The following is a 19,931-nucleotide window of genomic DNA, read 5'->3' as shown; positions in this document are numbered from 1 at the left end:
TCAGAGGTATTGTTTGATTGCTTGTTGCATTGCTATTTGCTATAAGGTGCTATGGGGAGTTTGAGGGGTGGGCAACATAAATTTACTGTGTTATGGGGTTGATATCATTATTTATGTCTAGGAAATGTGGAGTGGGTTACCCAGGGTCTGGGTGTTGTTTCTTATGTGTAAGCTTGTGCAGTCTGAGATGGGTACACGTTGGGGAGTGGTGGGCAGGGAAGCAGGGCACACAGGGGGATGCCCTGTTGCACATTCCGTGACTATGGCTAATGCTGGGGAACATGGTCCAAACATCCTTACATGGAATGTGAATGGGTTGGGGAGCAAGATCAAGCAAGGGGTGGTTGCCCGGTGCATCAAACGCACAGCCCGACACTGTCTTCCTGCAAGAGACACACTTGTTGGGGATGGAGCGTCAGTTCCTCTGGTGGGAGGGATCAGTATGTGTCCTTGGACCACTCAGGATTTACACCGGAGTCCCACGGTGTGGCTATTTTGGTGGTTATTTAGGATCACCAGGACCTTGGCAGATGCTGCAGGGATGATTCTTGGGTTTCAGGGTGCCAGGGGCAAGAAGGGGCATACTCTTATCAATGTTTATGCACCTCTGCGTTTACAGAGGGACACCCTAGAAAAAATCTGCCCCATTCTTCTGGAGGCATGTGGTACCCTCCTGATCCTAGGTGGAGACTTTAATGACACCATGATGGAGGACTTCGACAGGTCCCTGGCAGCAGTGGACTAAGACCCCCAACACACGTTATCACAATTTACCTGGGCCTCACTGATCTGGGAAGGATCTGCCACAGTGTGCAGCAGGGCTTTTCTTTTTATTTGGGGCTATCGGAGAACAATCATCCAGCATAAGGAGAGTGGAGTATCTTGCTTGGGGTATCTCTGACCACTCGTCCCTGTTGGTTACTCTGGGCGAGAGGGGTGACTGTGGCCCCCGGGTCTGGAGATTCAGTAGTTGGAAAGGGCAGGACCCAGGGCCCGTTAGACAACTCAGACTGGATGCTGAGATCTACATTGAAGAAAACAAGGACTCAGCCCACTCCCCCAACATTGTCTGGGAGACCTACAAGACAGTCCTTCATGTCAAAATCCAGACACTGGCTGTCTGTAAGAAATGCGCTGGGAAAGCCAGATTGCTCTCTCTAAAGTGCATGGTCCTAGACTTTGAATGCAGGGCCTCCATGCCGGCTGACACAGCTGCCCTCCAGTGGGCGAGTGAGGCCAGGGAGGAATATCCTAATGTTGCAGAGTCAGCCGCCCGGAACCACTATCTGGCGACCCAGAGGAGACTATAAGACGCAGGGACAAGGCAGGCCATTTCCTGGCCTGGCTTAGCCCCAGAGAGAAGGAGGAGAACTTGTCACCCCAACTGGGGAACGGTGACATCCAGAGGAGACATTGCCCGTGAGTTTGCAGATCATTACCGGGAGCTGTATATCACATGTGCACAGATGCCCAATATGGAGACGGTGCTCTTCCTGGTTGCACTCCCTCTTTTCCTACTGTCGCGGGAGGATGTGAAGATGCTGGAGGATGAATTCACTTTAGAGGAGCTGGCAGGGCCCCTCAGGACAATGCAGAGCGGAAATGTCCTGGGGCTCAACGGGCTGCCTGTGGAATTGTTCAAGAGATTGGCCGGGTTGGTAGGCAGCACCTGTTGTGACTGTTTGAGGACTTTCCCAAAAGGGGGCAATTACTTCCAGAGCTACTTCATGTGATAATTGCTGTACTTTACAAGGAAGCAAGCCCAAGATGGAGTGCAGGTCATACTAACCTAACCTGCTCCTTGATATCGAGGCTAAACTACTGGCGGCTATGCTGTCCAAAGGTTCAATACTGTCACCATGTCTCTTGTACACCCAGCCCCGAACAAGTTTGTGTCACGTAGAATCATTTGCTTGAACTTGAGGAGACTGTTCCACAAGTTTGATGCGGATGGGGAGGTGACGAGTCTCCCTAGCCGCCGTTTCCACAAAGGTGGAGAAAGCATTCAACTTCATTCATTGGCACTATTTGAGGTTGGTCATGAATTGTTTTGGATTTGGATTCTATTTTTGAAGTTGGGTGACCCCCAATGGACCCCACAGTGCAGTGCAGGTTAATGGTGAGATCTCTGGGTCCTTTCCATTGGCTGGAGGGGTGTCCATTGTCCCCCCTTCTATTTGTACTCTGTATTGATCCCCTAGTGCCCTGGGTATGGACTAACCATGACAGGGAGTGTGGGTTCATCCAGGCGGACTGGGAGTCTGACTTGATTTCCCTGTACGTTGATGACATAATTTTGTATGTGTCAGAGCTCATGAGGTGCCTGAATCTTCTCTGGATTTTTGAAACATTCAGGAACAATGTGGGTTACCAAATAAATTGTCACAAATCTGTGCTCTATTGCCTTGGTAGGTGGGACCCTTTCTCCGTACTGGAGGCCCCTCTTCGGATAGTTGAGGATGGCTTTCATTATTGGGGATTTATGTAACTGTGAATAGGACCCATTTGTTGAGGATCAATCTGGAAGCCTTTCACCGAACTTCAAAGTGACATCTCCCAGTGGTTTAAGCTACCGCTGACGCTCCTTTGCAGGGCCCCCATTTATAAAATGATCTCCTTGCTGAAGGTACTGTATATGTAGCAGAAGACACATCCCTTTTGGTGCCGCTGAGTCTTATTTCCTTCTGGTGGATAGGGAGGTGAGACTGTTTTTGTGGGATGGTTCGGCTCCCCAGATTACGCTAAAGACCCTGTACCATTCTGTTTACATTGGGGAATAGCCTTGCTGCAAATCCATGCCTATTACTGGGCAGCCCAGTTACAGGTTATCAATGACTGGGCCTATGCCCCAATCGGTGATCCCGTGGTCCACTTAGATCGCTGTGCTATGGTGACACCCCTTGGAAGCACTACTTCTACGTTGGTCGTGGCAGGATGGCTCGACCCATTCCCACTTGGGCTGTTTTCCCTGCCTGGCCTGTGTCCACCGGGATTACAGGCCACAGGGAAGAAGTCCAAAGCGATGGAGGTGCATAGCCGCTCCATGAGCCCTCAACAATCAAGAGGCAACCAAACCGGACATCCAGAGACCAGCAGCAGTCCTGCCAACCCCTCGGAACATGGGAAAAGAGGCCCCATGTGGCATAGGGACCTATAGTCTAAAGGTGTCAGGAAACATCCGGGGTCCTCCAATAGTCTGCAGAGCCTGCTTGGGGCTCAGACCATCCTCGGCCCCCTGGAAAAAGTCACTCAGGCCAAATCCGAAGGAGGGCCACCAGGCCCAGAAAGCACTTGTCCGCTTTTCCCAGGGCATTAGTCATGCATGCCATGGCTGTGAAAGTAAATAAGTCTCAATAACCAATGTTATTTGGAGCAATTGTGCTAATAAACATACATGAACACGTTTAGTACTGTAATGCAAAGGTCCAATTCAAGTATTACTGCAGTACAGCAAAGTTGATATGAAAAAAAATACTTTTTACTTCCTCACAGTTTGTGTGTAACTATTTCTAAACATAGGGAAATAACTCATAGTAGTCACAATACCTCTTCAACGCATTTTTACCTTGCAGACCATATTTAACCCCTTGCATCCTGGCTTTGGTTAAACTTTTTGTTAAAACAAATACACGTGATAATGCCTATCACAAACCATACATGCTGATTTGCGGAGTATAATATGGAATTTATTGCCATTGTTGATAGAGTGGTGGCACATATTGACTCACTCAATATATATATATATATATATATACATATATATATATATATATACACATATATATTTCCACTGAAAAAACAAAGGTTACAGGGACATTATAGTTAGGAAATAGAAATAAAAAATACATAAAAATTCACTTAAAAAAACAAAGGTTACAGGGTCGTTATAGTTAGGCTCACATGTCAAAGGTATAAAACCATAGAAATGTAGGTGTCATAATTAGAGTTATTTCAAGTAACTATAAGTCATGCCCTAAGGTAACTATATCTTGTGCCCCCACTATGCCGTTTTCTCATCAATAATGTTACTGCAAATGTTACAGCGATATCACCAGTTATGTTTTTATATATGTAGTGAGTGCTGTCATATCTGGGCTAATTAGCAGTGCATGGCAACCCCCTATAACCACCCAACCCCGCACCATGCACAACCTTTGGCAGTGCATGGCGAGGGTTGGCTGCAGTGCCTGGCCACTCATTAAGTGCTTCTGTGTTTGGTGGAAATGTGATCATATTTCCGTGCATCAAGAATTTGTCTGTAAAATCAGCACGAAACGTACTTGGGGATCCTTTTAGTAAGCTGTCCATCATCCTGGGAAAATGGTGGAAAGGCATTGCATACCACTAATGTAGCACAAAAGAGTGTGCTTTTAGGCTATTTTACATACTCATAGCTTTTAAAAGGGATGACACGATCTGTGGTCTCAGCAGCAGATGACAAAAAAGAACCCACTCATCACAGTCACTACATGAGATATTGCACTTGAAATAAACAAGGATGCAAACACCTCCATCAAGGCTTACAGATACCCTTTCAAGGTGTAAATGCAGAGAAAAACACTTGCTTTGCCTTGACCATGCCCAAGAAATTGGGATGATTAGTACTTCACAGAAGTGAAGCTACAACTTGGGCATATGCTTTGTTTATATTTGTAAGCGCTTCGAGCTGAGGATCATTTTCTGTGAAATGAGCATTATATCAGTATGAATCACGCCCTGCATATTTATGTAGCGTAAATACGCAAGTCAAGATTCATTTTTAAAAATAAATAAATGTTAGGGACCGCAGTGTTGTCTCAAAGTCCTGCAGTCCCAGCCGGCTCCCAGCCAGACATTGATCCTGCGTGCAGGAGCAATACTTTCATCTCTTTCCACGCCTGCATATCTACCGGTGGGGAAAGAGATGCAATCTCCACTTTCAGGAAGGGGGGTCATTTTTACACCTCCTGCTTGATGGAAGCAGAGATTTTGCTTTTGCTTGGCGGGAGCCCGTCAACCTTATTTAGATCTATGGCCACCAATGTCAACAGAGTGCACTCCATCGCTGCACCTGCATCCCTCAGCCGATGAGAGAGACTCTAATGTTGGCCATCAGCCTGTTATCGGCAACTTGACTGCATGATCCCGCAGAGCCCATTTAGATAACACAGGCATGCTGGCGGTGTAGAAGTGGTGGTCCCATAACAGCGGGAGTCCATCGTGGAACCCGTCCAACATTGGACCATGGTTGTGGCTATTAGCTGGCTGCTAGCAGTCCACACCTGTTGTATATTGGACAATTGAGAACACCTGCAAAACGCTCTATCAAACACTCCATTTCAGACCCTGACCCTTTGCCATCACATTGCAGAACATCATTTGGAAGCTGAGCTTGCCACCAAGGACACAGCCTTTCTTTCATTCTGTGTTGCTCTCCCTCTGTGTTTTCTGTCCCCATATATGTTTGATTTTTCCACCCTCATCCGCTCACTTTTTCAATTTTCTGTATTTTCACAATGGCAGGGAGGAGAAATCCACATTTTTCAGAGGGAGAATTGTCTTTCATGGTGGATGAAATCATTAGAGTAGAGGCACAATTGGTTGGAGCCCAAGTACAAAATACAACAATATCTCAGAAAAGGCAAATGTGGGCCAGAATAGTTGACACAGCGACTGCTGTAGCTAACAACCTGCATGCACAGGAGGAGATTAGGAAGCAATGGAATGACCTGCAGGGGAGAGTGGGTACCCTAGCCTCCAAGCATCACCTGGAGAGCCTGAGGACTGGTGGTGGTTCTCCCAGCCCCCATTACAAGTCTTTCCCTGGGAATAGAAGGCCTTGCAGATCCTACATCCTGAAGCTTGACTGGAATCCCTCGTGGAGAGAGTCTGGTAAGTTGGATTTAACAATGTTTCAACAATCACAAATATAGTCCTGCCCTTAAAGTAGACTTTTAGAATGGTTCTATAGCCCTTATCAAAACAGATATATCTAAACTTGACTTCACAAAATATATTGTGTCATACTAATTACTAGCATCATGGTTGTCATTTCAGTTGGTAACAATGTGCACTATGTTAAGTCAGATTGTGTGTTGTTCCTCATGGATCACCCCTTGCATTTGCTGAGTCTCTTGCTTTCTATCAATGTATGTTGTTGTTCTCTCAGAAACAGGTATAAAACTCTATCCATTTGCACATGAAGGTATACTGCTTGTAAGTGGGTTAGTCCTCTGATTCACATCATACCCATATGTGTGTCCATGTTATAAATGTGTGCTCCTCTCCACTTTAGTTATTGAACTAGATATGTGCAAATCAGTTCACAACTATTGTCTATGGTGTCAACAGATGACTACAACTACGATGATTCCCTGTTTTGGCACCTGCAATACAATAGAGCAAGGCAATATTGGTCTACCTTCCTTTACTTCCATATGTGCATACATCTAAAAAAATGGGCATTTGACAGTCACCATGTCATGCCATGGATGAAAATGTCAGTTGTTTTGCCCCTCAACCATGTTGACCCTTTCTCATGTCTACACTGAATTGATGCATTTGTTCACATATTTTCATAGTCTGTTGAATCCCAGATTTACTACCCTGTGATGTAGCATGCTGAATAGAAGTATCCACACAGAATTTACTTAACACTTTACATATGATGACCAAAGGCAGTTACAATATTCAGTTCAACCACAGTTTGTATAATGTTTTTAGCCTGCTAGGCCTTGGAATGGTCTAGTACTCTAATATATGCATGCCTACGTTGGCCTGAATTTTTGGTACATGTAATGTATACTTCAGAAATAACATTTTCCATTCCAGGACATCTCTACAACATCATTACTGGAGTTTGCATCTGTGTGAATCAGTCTGAATGTGTAAAACTATGAAAAGCACACAAAGGCCTAATCATACTATCAACCTGATTTTTCTTTTTTAAGTTGCCCCATTTGTAAGCAAAGAACCATAGGATGCACAAACTAGATATTAATTACCTAATCTCTGCATTCTTCTCAGGTCTAACCCTTCCCAGACCAGTAGACCAACATCTGTCACCCAAGACACCTCTACTCCAGACCACGAACAAGCCATCAGTGAGGAGTCCACTCCTGCAACTCCAAAAGATCGGGTGCCAGCTGCTCCATCTCGTCTGTCTGGCCAGATAGACCCAGTAAGCCCTCACCTACTCCTCCCACTCTAGCTGAAACACCATCACAGCAGCAGGACACCTCTATTTCCTGTGTACCAAGGAACCCAACACCAATCTTGTGCCCCCCTCAGTCCTGGCAGATGTTGGTCCATCACTCACTCTGCCGCAAGTTCTGCCAGGACTCAGTGGGATGGGGCAGACTGCTCCAGGGACACAGACTAGTGTGGGTAGGGGTCATGGGGGAGAATCTGTGAGCCACTACCATTAGGACACCAGGGTCTTTGTCTGCCAGACCACCATTGACTGAGCCTTGGTAGCAGTACAACAGTCCCAAGACGTGATGCACCAGGTAGTAACTGATGTCAGGAAGAACAAGGAGGTGCAGAAGGAGCTCATGGTGGAAATACACCAACATAATGAAAATATGAGCTCCCTGTCTGATATTTACTACAATCAATCAATCAATAAACAACTTTATTTCGGCTGAAAGCCATAAAAGTGTCCAATAGAGAACAAACCATAATTGTACAGTAAAATAATAAATAAGTAAAAGAAAAAAGGTTCCACATAATACATTAAAAAACTGTAATATTTCTGCTAAGTTAAATTGTTAAAACTCAATTATAAAAAACAATACAAGACAAATATCAAGTTTCAAAATCCTACGGGCCTATCTTATCTTAGTTCCACATAGTGGTCTATTTCTACCTTAAATAATTTAAGCTCAAATGTGTTGTTGATATTTACTACAACGTGAGCAAGGCTTTACCGATTCCATCAGCCCCTCTCTGTGGCCCCTCTACCTCTGGCTCAACTACACCACTGCCAGACAGGGAGGTCCTGCTAACCCCTACTCCAGTCCCTGCACCTTTTCCCCCCTCCTCCCAGGACGGGGAGTCATCTGGCCTGCGAGGAGAGGATGACAAGACCTCTACCACCACCTCAAAGAGACACTGTACCTACTTTCCTCCAGTGTGTCTCTACCATTCGCTCTGTGGACTATTTCAGGCACACATTTACCTTATACTGAGGACATGTGAATTTTGTACATGGACTTCTACTACCATCATTTCATCCACAATGACAGACTTCTTTGTTAATTTCCTCATTATTTGATACATCTTTGTGTTCTTTTGTTTCATTTAAATAAATCATATGGCCTCAAACTACACAAGTCTTGTTGGATTTATTGTGACATTTCATTAGTCATGTCGGTCGTCCATTATCATGTTGTCAAATATTTTGAACATTTATTTGCTAAGAAAAGATAGAAATGATAAAGAGGTAATTTGTTAACCATTTGAGTAAAATCAAACAAATACAATCCATAATGTATTGTGAACATACATATGTAGCTAACAAATCCTGTTCCTCATCTGTCACCATTAACATGTTTACATCTGCCCTATCATGGAAGAGTTTGAGGCGGTTAACATGGATCACCCTCTTGGGTGTCCTGTTAGTGCCTAGGTCCACCAGGTAGATGACCTGACTCTTCTTTTCTAGCACTGGGTAAGGGCCACTCCATTTGTCCTGAAGTGCCATGGGAGCCACAGGCTCCAGAACCCAGACTTTCTGCCCAGGCTGAAACTCAACCATAGCAGCCTTTTGGTCATACCACATCTTCCGGAGTTGTTGGCTGGCCTCAAGGTTTTTGCTTGCTTTTTCCATGTACTCTGCCATCCTTGAATGTAGGCCTAGTACATAGTCCACCACATCTTGTTTAGGCTCATGGAGAGGTCTCTCCCAGCCTTCTTTTACAAGAGCTAGTGGTCCCCTAACAGGATGGCCAAACAGAAGTTCGTAGGGGGAAAACCCTACTCCCTTCTGAGGCACCTCTCTGTAGGCGAAAAGCAGGCATGGCAAGAGTACATCCCATCTCCTTTTGAGTTTTTCAGGGAGCCCCATGATCATGCCCTTCAATGTCTTGTTGAATCTCTCAACAAGACCATTGGTTTGTGGATGGTATGGTGTGGTGAATGTGTAAGTCACCCCACACTCATTCCACATATGTTTAGATAAGCTGACATGAAGTTGGTACCTCTGTCAGAAACCACCTCCTTAGGAAATCCCACTCTGTAAAAATACCAATGAGTGCTTTGGCTACTGACGGGGCAGTAGTGGACCTAAGGGGAATTGCCTCAGGGTACCTAGTAGCATGATCCACTACTACTAGGATATACTGATTCCCTGGTGCTGTGGGAGGTTCAAGTGGACCCACTATATCCACTCCCACTCTTTCAAAGTGGACCCCCACCACTGGAAGTGGAATGAGGGGGGCCTTTGGATGGCCACCTGTCTTACCACTGGCTTGACAGGTGACACAGGAGGTGCAAAACTCCTTTACCTTCTGTGACATATTGGGCCGATAGAAATGGTTGACTAACCTCTCCCATATCTTGGTTTGTCCCAAATGCCCAGCAAGGGAAATGTCATGGGCTAATGTCAGAATGAACTCCCTAAACTCCTGAGGCAATACCACTCTCCTAGTGGCACCAGGTTTGGGATCTCTTGCCTCAGTGTAAAGGAGTCCATCTTCCCAATAGACCCTGTGAGTTCAACTGACATTTCCTTTTTCTTGTTCAGCTGCTTGCTGTCTTAGGCCTTCAAGAGAGGTACACATTTCTTGCCCCTTGCACAGCTGTTTCCTTGAGGGTCCCCCTGGGCCCAAGAGCTCAACCTGATAAGGCCCCAGCTCCATGGACTCAGTTCCCTCAGAGGATAGAACTTCTTCCTGGGAAGAGAGTTTCTGTTTCTTTTGCTGTGTTGAAGCTGGTTCCCCAGTCTTCTTTCCTTTTCTCTTGGAAGGTTGGGCCATTATTCCAGACTCCAACACTTCTTTTTCACCCTGAGCCCTGCACTGTGCCCTTGTCTTGACACACACCAGTTCGGGGATACCCAGCATGGCTGCATGGGTTTTGAGTTCTACCTCAGCCCATGCTGAGGACTCCAGATCATTTCCAAGCAGACGTTCTACTGGTATAGCAGAAGAGACTACCCTCCTATTTCAGGCCAGTGACCCCTCTCCACTCTAAAGTTACCATTGCCATGGGATGGACTTTAGTCTGATTGTCAGCATTGGTGACTGGATATGTATGTCCAGCCAGGTATTGTCCTGGGGAAACCAGTTTGTCTGTCACCATAGTGAGACTGGCACCTGTATCCCTCAGGGCTTCTACTCTAGTCCCATTAATTAAGAGCTGCTGCCTGTATTTTTGCATGTTAGGCGGCCAGGCAGCAAGTGTGGCTAGGTTCACCCCACCCTCTGAGACTAATGTAGCTTCAGTGTGAACCCTGATTTGCTCTGGGCACACTATTGATCCCACTTGGAGACTGGCTATTCCAGTGCTAACTGGAGTAGTAGTTGTAGTGGAACCTTTCTTGGGACAGGCCTTGTCTCCAGTCCATGCTGATTTCAGCTACAACACCAGGCCTTTTTGGGATCAAAGTTTTTACCCTTATACCCAAATGAGGATTGTGAAGAGGCTTTGGACCCTCCCTCCTGAGCAGGTTTTCTGGGGCCCTGTAGAAGACTATTTACTTTTTCCCTTGGATGTCTCAACACTCTTCCCCTGGGGAGACTTTGTGACCCCTTTCTTTTGGTCACCCCCTGTGGAAGTCTTGGTCACCCTTGTCTTGACCCAGTGGTCTGCCTTCTTTCCCAATTCCTGGGGAGAAATTGGACCTAGGTCTACCAGATGCTGATGCAGTTTATCATTGAAACAATTACTTAAAAGATGTTCTTTCATAAACAAGTTATACAGCCCATCATAATCATTTACACCACTGCCTTTTTATCCAACCATCTAGTGTTTTGACTGAGAAGTCAACAAAATCAACCCAGGTCTGGCTCGAGGATTTTTGAGCCCCCCGAACCTAATCCTGTACTCCTCAGTTGAGAATCCAAAGCCCTCAATCAGGGTAGCCTTCATGAGGTCATAGGATACTGCATCTTTACCAGAGAGTGTGAGAAGTCTATCCCTACACTTTCCAGTGAACATTTCCCAAAGGAGAGCACCCCAGTGAGATTTGTTTACTTTTCTGGTTGCACAAGCCCTCTCAAAAGCTGTGAACAACTTTTTGATATCATCACCATCTTCATATTTTGTTACAATCCCTTTGGGGATTTTTAGCATGTCAGTACTTTCTCTGACCCTATTTATGTTGCTGCCACAATTGTTGGGAGCTAAACCCATCACTTGTCTTCCCCTCTCTATGGCTAGGAGCTGTCTCTCCAAAGCCAATCTTTTGGCCATCCTGGCTAACAGGAGGTCATCTTCATTGAGGCTGCCCTCAATGCTTCCAGTGTTACTGGTCTCCCCTGTGGAAGATCCAGTATCTCTGACTATCGCTTGTGGAGTCAGGGTTTGAGGGACCCTTGCCTCCCTAACTAGGACAGGAGGGAGGGAATCATCCTCCTGGTCACTAGCTTCCCCTTCTGTAGGGTTATCCCCAGAGGGGTAGTCCTTTGCAAACTCTGCCAAAAGCTCCTGGAGCTTAACTTTGGTGGGGTTGGACCCAGTCTTTATATTTTTTAGCCTCCAGAGTCCTTAGCTCTGACATCCCTAGATGGAGGTAGGGGTGAGGTTGAGTTCCACCACCATCTCATCTGTGCTAGACATTATTTCTCTAAAAGTTGGGATAACTTTTTAAGAATCTATAAACTATTTCTAGAACTTAAATCCAACCTTTTAGAAACTTTTAAACTCTAAAAGAAATGCTAACAGGGACTTACACAAGGCCCTAGCAGGACATTTAAAAAAGTAGAAAAATAGCTCAAATTTCAAAAATCAGTTTCTAATGACAATGTTTTGGAATGTATTTGTGTGATCAGGTATTGGCTGAGTAGTACAGCAAATGCAAAGTCTTAGACCCCACCGCTGATCCACCAATGTAGGAAGTTATCTATGTATATACTATTTCAAAGTAAGAACTAGTGTGTACAGAGTCCAAGGGTTCCCCTTAGAGGTAAGATAGTGGCAAAATTAGATAATTCTAATGCCCTATTTTGTGGTAGTGTGGTCGAGCAGTAGGATTGTCAGAGGGTAGTGTTAAGCATTTGTTGTACACACACAGGCAATAAACGAGGAACACACACTGAAAGACTTACTCCAGGCCAATAGGTTTTCATATAGAAAAATATATTTTCTTAATTTATTTTAAGAACCACAGGTTCAAGATTTGAAGAAAATACATAAAATGCAAGGTACTCCACACAGGTAAGTTAGGAACTTTGAATTAAAGCGATATCATATACAGTCTTTGTTAAAATGTCAATCAGCTATTTTAAAAGTGGACACAGTGCAAAAATTAACAGCTCCTGAGGGAGGTAAGTAAAGGTTAGATTGTGAGGTAAGTAAGACACTTACAAGTCTCAGTTCCTGGGCGGGGGCGGAGCTAGCCGTCCGGCAAGATGGCCGTCACGAGTGAGGCTCTGACGGACTTAGGGCTATTTTTGGCATTTCTCCTGACGGAGCGGCGTTGGTAGCGCTCCCCCCGGCCGGGAGATCTTCGGCTTGGGCTAGTGCCCTTGACTGTTCTGGGGCTCTGGCTGCTGGCGGGCCTCTGGGTCGGAACGCGGAGGCGGGCTCGGCCTGTGCCGGGCCTGCAGGGAGAGGCGCGCTCTGCCTGCGCAGGCTGCCTCGCGTTGCGGCGGGCACCCAGGAGGATTTATCTGTCCCCCGCTGGTGCGGGGCGCGCGGTGAGTGCTGCTGGGGGGGGCCTTTGGCGGTCTAATCGGGCAGCGGCCCCCCAAGATTTCAGTGCCTCTGGTGGCCTGTGGCCTGGTGCGGCTTGGCTGCCGGGTGGCGTGGCCTAGGGACGGAGAGGCCTGTCCCGCCCTGAGGGTGCTACGGTGGTGTTGCGTGGGCCTGGTGGCGGCCGGCGGAGGCCTCCTGGGCGGCGCGGCCCTTAAAGTGTGGAGGCCCCTGGAGTTTGGCGGCAGGGGGGCCTCCTGTGCAGCGGAGGGCCTGGTCCATAGGCTCTGCGGACGTGCAGGCTCGCTCCGGGCCTCCTGGCGTTGGTCCCCTGCTGGGAGGGCCTGGTAGCAGCGATCGCCGGCCGGATCGGGCCGGGAGGCAGCATTGGAGTTCTTTTTTTGGCACCCCTCTGGGCCCTTTACGAGAACCTGGCCCCTTTGTTTTTGGCCTGAGGGTGCTTCTGGTTGGCGCTTGACGCCATTTGGGAGTGGACGGACTGGCCTGGAGGATCTTTGGTACTTACCTTTGGGTGAGTGCGGTCATTGGCTGAGGGGACTTGCCTGACTCTGGAAGATCCTTTGTGGGACGTCGCCTGGGCCCCATACTTTTTGAGTGACCTTCCTGCTCATTGGTGATTGAAGGCGCAGTTAAAGTTGGGCTCGTAGTGGAGCAGCTATGGGCAAGGCGGAGCAGCGGCAGGCCAAGCTGTTCTTTGACGGTGGCAAGCGGAGGGGGGTTCCCCCTGCTTCACAGCCTGGAGAGGTGCAGATGGATGATGGGCCCTCGGAGACTTGCGTTAAATCCATGATTTTGGACCTTAAGTGCAGCTTGGCGGGCATTGATGCCAAGCTGGATCATTTGACGGAACAGATGGACCGCATCAGGGCCCGGGTAGATGAACATGATGCTCGCTTTGAACAACTTGAGTCACGCGCCTCGCAGATGGAGGACCAGCGGCAGGGTGAGAGAGTGCCTGTTGCAGATGGAGCAGGTGCTGGAGGTCATCAGGAATAAAAATGAAGATTTGGAGGCGCGGTCCCGACGCAATAACGTCAGGATGCTTGGTCTTCCCGAGTCCACGGACATGGGTAGGATAGAAGATTTCATGGAGAAAATGCTCACCGACTTGTTTCCTGGTGAGCTGTCTCGCATGCTGGTGGTCGAGTGAGCTCATCGATCGTTGGGCCCTAGGCCCCCTCCTGGGACTCTACCGCGACCTGTTATCTTTCGTCTCTTGAATTGTCGTGACCGTGACACAGTGCTGCGGTTGGCTAGAGAACGGCGTCTGGTGATTTATAGAAACACAGAGCTACATTTTTTTCCACAGTATACTCCAAGTGTGCAGGCGGCGCGCAAGGTGTTCCTGACGATCAAGCGCTCTTTAAGTCTGACTGCAGCTTGTTTTTCCCTTATTTATCCGGCGAAGCTTCGGTAACAGCATGGCGGCACATTACATTTCTTTACGGATCTGAAGCTGGCGGCCAAATTTGTCAAGACGCTTCCACGGCGGTCTGCGTTGGGGAGTCTGGAGATCCTGGCTCGGAGCGGGTGAACCTTAGTGACACTGATTGACTGTTTTTTGGAACCGGGCCACTGATGGGCTCTTATTCCTGTTGAGCGTCCTGCTGCGATGCTTCATTTTTCTTTTTAGGAGCTGCTGCGTCGGTTTCTCTGTTACTTTAGCCCTTTGTCCCCTTCCTGCCTATCTGCATTGCGGATGGGCTGGACGGCTAGGCTTGCGTCCCATGGATGAGTCCTTTTGTTATGTTGTGGGTTCCTGATCTTCTTGGTTGGGAGATTGGGGGGGGTCTCTGCTCTGGCCCGTTTGGGGGGTCTGCGTGGGTGGGGGTGGGTCTGTGTTCTGGTTTGTTGTTTCCTTGATGTTTGGATTTGCTACTATTGTCTATCTGTAATGATTGAGTCTGTTAAGCGGTGGCTGGTGGCTCTATGGCGGGACGAATGGAAGAGTTGCTGCGAAGTGACCGGGGATAATGATGGTGGTTAATTGCCTTACTTGGAATGTGCGTGGCTTGAATTATGAGCGTAAGGTGCGTCTCATGTCTGCTTACATTCAGCGCCATCATATAGATGTGTGTATGCTTCAGGAGACTCATCTGGAGGCCTCCATGTTGAATCGTCTGAAGGCTGGGTGGATTGGTGAATGCCATGGAGCGGTGTACTCGCGCTACGCTAGAGGTGTGGCGATTTTGCTGAGTAAGGGGTTGCAATGGCGTACGCACCGTGCGATAGTGGACCCGAATGGACGCTACGTTTTGTTGAGTGGGACACTTCTGGATAGGCCCTGTTGGCTGGTGTCGGTTTACGGCCCAATGTTGACGACCCTGTTTTTTTTGGTAAGGTGTGGCGTCTGGTTGAATCAATTGGGGGGGGGGCTGTGATTTGGGGGGAGACTTCAATGTGGTTCTGGATCCGGAGAGGGACCGGGAGAGTGTGGCTAGGCCCCGACACTCTGCTGTAGCTGCTACCTTGATGACTGTGATGAGTGATGGCGGTTTAATTGATTTATGGAGGGCTAAGCTTGGTGATCAGAGAGAGGGCACATGTGTCAACTATGTGCATAATAGCTGGTTCCGATTGGACCGATGGCTGGGAACTAGAGATGTGGAGATGTGGATGCAGTCATTGGAGCATCTGGCCCGGACCCTTTTGGATCATTCCCCAGTTAAGCTATAGCTGTCGATCCCTGGGATCCCAAGTAATGCGTTTGATTGGCGTTTGCCGCGGGGGGCTCTTCGGGATGAAGTGTTTCGCAAGGAGATTCGTGTGGCCATCCTACATTAATTCGCTGAGAATTCTGGATCCGTTGGCTCGGCTGGAATGCTGTGGGAGGCCTTTAAAGTGGTTATTCGGGGAGAGTGTCTTTCCAAGCAGCACGGTGTGCTCCGCTCTCTCCATCGTGAGTTAGCAGGGCTGGAGCTGCAGATATCGGAGCTGGAGACGAAATTGGTGGCGGATTGGGCTGGTGAGACGTTGGCGGCTTTGCGCAATGTGGTCTCTCGATACGAGGAGGCCTCCCAGCAGGAAGTTTGTTTTTTAGGGAAATATGCCAGAGCCCAGCGTTACGGGGAGGGAGATAGAGCAGGTCGAACATTGGCGAACATGCTGCGCAAACTGGGCGAGTGACAATGTCACTGAAATAGACGGACAGGGGGGTGAGCGGGTGGTTGGCACGGAGGGTGTCATGAAGGTCTTTACAAGATATTTCGAGGATTTATACTCGGCCCCTTCTGAGCTGCATCTTGACGCAGTACAAGCTTATTTTTCAGAAATTAGCTTGCTTTGGTTCGAGGATGCACGTAGAGCTTACTTTGATGAGCCCTTTTCAGTGGATGAAATAAAGGCCGTAACCAGTGAACTGACTGGTGATAAGTCCCCTGGATTGGATGGCTTGACCTCAGCCTTTAATAACGAGTATTCCGAGATTTTGGCTTCTTACCTGCGGGAGGTTTATGCCGATGCGCTGGAGACTGGGTGTAAGGAAATGGCTCCCTGTTGCAATTACCCCCCACTTTTTGCCTGATACTGATGCTGACTTGACTGAGAAGTGTGCTGGGACCCTGCTAACCAGGTCCCAGCACCAGTGTTCTTTCACCTAAAATGTACCATTGTCTCCACAATTGGCACAACCCTGACACCCAGGTAAATCCCTTGTAACTGGTACCCCTGGTACCATGGGCCCTGATGCCAGGGAAGGTCTCCAAGGGCTGCAGCATGTCTTATGCCACCCTAGGGACCCCTCACTCAGCACAGACACACTGCTTGCCAGCTTGTGTGTGCTGGTGGGGAGAAAATGACTAAGTCGACATGGCACTCCCCTCAGGGTGCCATGCCAACCTCACACTGCCTTTGGCATAGGTAAGTCACCCGTCTAGCAGGCGTTACAGCCCTAAGGCAGGGTGCACTATACCACAGGTGAGGGAATAGGTGCATGAGCACTATGCCCCTACAGTGTCTAAGGAAAACCTTAGACATTGTAAGTGCAGGGTAGCCATAGGAGTATATGGTCTGGGAGTCTGTCAAAAACGAACTCCACAGCTCCATAATGGCTACACTGAATACTGGGAAGTTTGGTATCAAACTTCTCAAAATAATAAACCCACACTGATGCCAGTGTTGGATTTATTAAAAAATGCACACAGAGGGCATCTTAGAGGTGCCCCCTGTAGTTTACCCAATTGTTCAGTGCAGGACTGACTGGTCTGTGCCAGCTTGCTGCTGAGAGACAAGTTTCTGACCCCATGTGGTGAGGGCCTTTGTGCTCTCTGAGGACAGAAACAAAAGCCTGCTCTGGGTGGAGGTGCTTAACACCTCCCCCCTGCAGGAACTGTAACACCTAGCAGTGAGCCTCAGAGGCTCAGGCTTCATGTTACAATGCTCCAGGGCACTCCAGCTAGTGGAGATGCCCGCCCCCTGGACACAGCCCCCACTTTTGGCGGCAAGTCCAGAGGAGATAATGAGAAAAACAAGGAGGAGTCACCCACCAGTCAGGACAGCCCCTAAGTTGTCCTGAGCTGAGGTGACCCCTGCCTTTAGAAATCCTCCATCTTGATTTTGGAGGATTCCCCCAATAGGAATAGGGATGTGCCCCCCTCCCCTCAGGGAGGAGGCACAAAGAGGGTGTAGCCACCCTGAAGGACCATAGCCATTGGCTACTGCCCTCCCAGACCTAAACAAACCCCTAAATTCAGTATTTAGGGGCTCCCCAGAACCTAGGAAACGAGATTCCTGCAACCTAAGATTAAGAAGGACTGCTGAGCTGAAAAACCTGCAGAGAAGACGGAGACACCAACTGCTTTGGCACCAGCTCTACCGGCCTGTCTCCCCCCTTCAAAAGAACTGCTCCAGCGACGCGTTCCACAGGGTCCAGCAACCTCTGAAGCCTCTGAGGACTACCCTACATCTAAAAGGACCAAGAACTTCCGAGGACAGCGGCTCTGCTCCAAGAAAGAAGCATCTTTGCAACAAAGAAGCAACTTTGAAAGAACACACGTTTCCCGCCGGAAGCATGAGACTTTGCACTCTGTACCCGACGCCCCCGGCTCAACTTGTGGAGAACCAACGCTAGAGGGAGGACTCACCGGCGACTGCGAGCCCGTGAGTAGCCAGAGTTGACCCCCCTGAACCCCCACAGCGAAGCCTGCAGAGGGAATCCAGAGGCTCCCCCTGACAGCGACTGCCTGCTTCTAAGAACCCGACGCCTGGTAAGGACACTGCACCCGCAGCCCCCAGGACCTGAAGGATCCGACCTCCAGTGCAGGAGCAACCCCCAGGTGGCCCTCTCCCTTGCCCAGGTGGTGGCTACCCCGAGGACCCCCCCCCTTGCCTGACTGCATCGCTGAAGAGACCCCTGGGTCTCCCATTGAACTACATTGCAAACCCGACACCTGTTTGCACACTGCACCCAGCCGCCCCCGTGCCGCTGAGGGTGTACTTTTTGTGCTGACTTGTGTCCCCCCCGGTGCCCTACAAAACCCCCCTGGTCTGCCCTCCGAAGACGCGGGTACTTACCTGCTGGCAGACTGGAATCGGGGCACCCCCTTCTCCATTGAAGCCTATGCGTTTTGGGCACCACTTTGACCTCTGCACCTGACCGGCCCTGAGCTGCTGGTGTGGTAACTTTGGGGTGGCTCTGAACCCCCAACGGTGGGCTACCTTGGACCCAACTTTGAACCCTGTAGGTGGTGTACTTACCTGCAAAACTAACAAACACTTACCTCCCCCAGCAACTGTTGAAAATTGCAGTGTCCAGTTTTAAAATAGCTTATTGCCATTTGTGTGAAAACTGTATATGCTATTTTGCTAATTCAAAGTTCCTAAAGTTCCTAAGTAAAATACCTTTCATTTAAAGTATTGTTTGTAAATCTTGAACCTGTGGTTCTTAAAATAAACTAAGAAAAGTTATTTTTCTATATAAAAACCTATTGGCCTTGAATTGTATTTGAGTGTGTTTTCCTCATTTATTGCCTGTGTGTGTACAACAAATGCTTAACACTACCCTCTGATAAGCCTACTGCTCGACCACACTACCACAAAATAGAGCATTAGAATTATCTCTTTTTGCCACTATCTTACCTCTAAGGGGAACCCTTGGACTCTGTGCATGCTATTTCTTACTTTGAAATAGTGCATACAGAGCCAACTTCCTACACTGGGTCTTTCCCTGCTTCCCTGTGGGAGTCCTTGATCGTTACGATACTTAAGCCGGGAAAGGATCCCTATAGTTGTGAGTCATACTGTCCGCTTTCCATGATTAATGTCGATAATAAAATTTTGGCTAAGTTGTTGGCGCTACGTCTGCAGCCGCTGATGTAGCGGTTGGTGCTCCCGGATCAGTCTGGCTTTGTGCCGGAGCAGTCGATGGCGTATAATTTGCGTACTTTTTTTGGTTCTGGGTGGCCTTGTGCCGGAGGATGAGGCTGCGGCGGTGTTTCTCGACGCAACAAAGGCGTTTGATTCTTTGTCTTGGCCATAACTGTTTACGCTGCTAGGCAGGGTGGGTATGAGTGCCTGCTTTATAAAGCTGATTCGTTTGTTGTACACGGATCCAGTTGCGAGGCTCCGGCTGAACGGCTGTATTTCGACCCCCCTTCCGGTGGCCCGGGGGACTCGTCAAGGGTGCCCCTTATCCCCCCTGCTTTTTGCTATCGCAATGGAGCCTCTGGCGGCCTATTTGCGGCAGCGTCATAATCACAGGGGGCTGCAGTTAAGGCAACGTCTGATTTTAATTTCAATGTACGAGGACGATATTGCGCTGTACGTGTGGGAGCCGGGTGGGAACCTGGATGTCTTACTCACTGAGGTTGTCCGTTTTGGTCTCTTTTCGGGCATAATGATGAACTGGTCTAAATCGGTTGTGCTCCCCCTCACGCACGGCACGGAGCGGTTTCGGTCGCGTTATCCCATTGAATGGGCAGATGGCCCGGTTCTCTATCTGGGAGTTTGGTTGAGTTGTGATGCGGAGACCCTTTGGCTGGCCAATTATGGCAAATTAGTGGCTTGGTTGGAAGACAGACTTGAGGTGTGGAGTTCGTTGCCACTTTTGCATCTTGGGCGCATCGGCCTTGTCGAGATGG

Source organism: Pleurodeles waltl, chromosome 3_2 (assembly GCF_031143425.1).
Source record: "Pleurodeles waltl isolate 20211129_DDA chromosome 3_2, aPleWal1.hap1.20221129, whole genome shotgun sequence".
Taxonomy (NCBI): Eukaryota; Metazoa; Chordata; class Amphibia; order Caudata; family Salamandridae; genus Pleurodeles; species Pleurodeles waltl.
Note: the sequence above shows the minus strand (reverse complement) of the source record.